The 1,838-nt window shown below is 53.7% G+C and overlaps 1 long non-coding RNA gene across 1 annotated transcript; it reads right to left on the bottom strand.

Annotated features, from left to right (window-relative positions):
- Positions 1-511: 511 nt before the first annotated feature.
- Positions 512-1,441, bottom strand: LOC116095572. The gene is made up of 2 exons (XR_004120647.1): positions 1,288-1,441; positions 512-677 (listed from the first exon to the last, which is right to left on the bottom strand). It is a non-coding gene; the product is annotated as an uncharacterized LOC116095572 (long non-coding RNA).
- Between the last annotated feature and the right edge of the window lie 397 nt (positions 1,442-1,838).

The raw sequence follows: 1,838 nt of genomic DNA, 5'->3' as shown, positions 1-1,838 counted from the left end.
TGTGTGTGTGTGTATCTGTCTGTCTGTCTGTCTGTCTGCCTGAGAACTGAACCCAGGTCCTCACCAACAGCAAATTTTGCTTGCTTTTTCCTCTCATTGAGGGCCGGTGGACTCTTGCAAGCCATGGTGTGCAGGTGGAGGTCTGAGGGAGAGTCAGTTCTCTCCTTCCATTATGCATGCGGTCTGGAGAGCCCAACTCAGGTTGTCCGCTTGACAGTGGATGCCTTTATCAGCTGAGCCATCTCGCCGCTCTCTTTCTCATTCAGTCTACCTACTGTTGGCTGTTGGCTCATTATTTTATCTCCAGAAATAGGAGAAAATATAAAGCCGCCTACACCCGCTGTTACAACCGTGGATAAAGGAAACGCACGCCCCTCCCCCCTTCGTGGGACTTACGTGCCAAACAGAAGCCTGTTTAGCAACAGCCACACAGACAACCGTAATTACAAATCAGAAAGAACGCAAAGGGGGAAAACTAGTGGCTTAAAGATTTAACGCGTTGAACAAAAACGAGAGTTAAGTATGGCTTTTTAATCATACACATTTCACCCGAGCAGCAGTGGAGAGAGCTCTCCGGTTTCTGCCCAAGACGCAAGAGCACACACATGGGAGATGAGGGTCGATCTGGATGTGTGGGTCTTGAGGGGTGCAGAACTCCTCGATATTCTGCTCCCTCTCTAGTCTGAGTTAAATGGAAAAATTGTTAACTCAAGGGAAGCTTTAGTTAGCCCAAATAAAGCCTCGAGGCAGGCTCTTGAGAGCCGCCGCCGGCAGGTGGGAAGAGCAGAAGCCGGGAAGGAAAGGGGAAGCGATGTGTTTCCAGACTGGTAGACTGCGGGGGCAGAACACTTTGGGACCAGACCACGGGGTTACATCCCTAGAGAGAGCACGACGCCCGCCCTTCCAAGACGCTCAGTGCGGGTGCGCCCCGCGGGCCCACCAGGGGAGGGGGGCCACTGGTTTTCCCGGCTCCCTAGCAGCCCAGACCCGCCAATCCCGCAACGCCTGGTGGCGGTGCCACGTGATCAGCTTCCCCTCCCCAGCCTCCAGGGCCTTCCAGGGAAGACCGGTATCCCCGCCATCCCCCGCTCTCCCGCTCCCGCCCCTCGCGTGCCGCAGTCGCGTGGGTGGGCTCTCCCGCCAGGCTGGGATTCCTCCGCAGTCCTCTGCATTGAAGAGGGAAGGAAGGAGGAGGGGAGAAGAGGGGGAAAGAGGGGAGGGAGGAGAGGGAAACCAGCGAAATGTAGCCGCAGCGCTCGCAGTGTTTTCCACCAAGGTCAAGGATACCCCATTCTTTGGCAGGGATGCCTCAAAATCCTGGCTTTGCAATCCCCCCAGCCACTCCCACCGGCGGGTGGGCTGCAGCATTCGTGATCCTCCCGGACCACTACACCAGCTTCTCTGTGGGAGGTAGTGTGGAGCTTTTCTCGCTCAAGGAGCTTCGCGGTCGCGTTTCTAATATACAAAGCTCTTGGTTTAAACCCCAGTAGGGACTACGAGTGTATTTTCGAGATAGAAGCCCTGGGTTTAACACTTACAGCTGCAAAAATAAAATAAGATAAAATCGGATAAAACTAAACACCACGCTGGGTCCAAAATGCCCCCTCTGGCCCTATTAGCCCTTTTTACTGGAGACTCCAGTCTTCTGGATTGCCTCGCCTTTCCAGGAACAGCCGTCATTTGAATACTGTGAGTGAGCCTGGGGAATTTCAGACCCAAATTAATAATAACAGGAACAGTGGAAGGTGGGAACGGACCATAAAATGCCTTTTGGCAAAGGCCACATTTTTGAAAGCTTGCAGGATTCGAAGAGGAAGGATAAATATGGCCGAGGACAG

The sequence above is a fragment of the Mastomys coucha genome, unplaced genomic scaffold, assembly GCF_008632895.1.
Source record: "Mastomys coucha isolate ucsf_1 unplaced genomic scaffold, UCSF_Mcou_1 pScaffold18, whole genome shotgun sequence".
Taxonomy (NCBI): Eukaryota; Metazoa; Chordata; class Mammalia; order Rodentia; family Muridae; genus Mastomys; species Mastomys coucha.
Note: the sequence above shows the minus strand (reverse complement) of the source record. Positions and strands in the feature narration are given on the sequence as shown.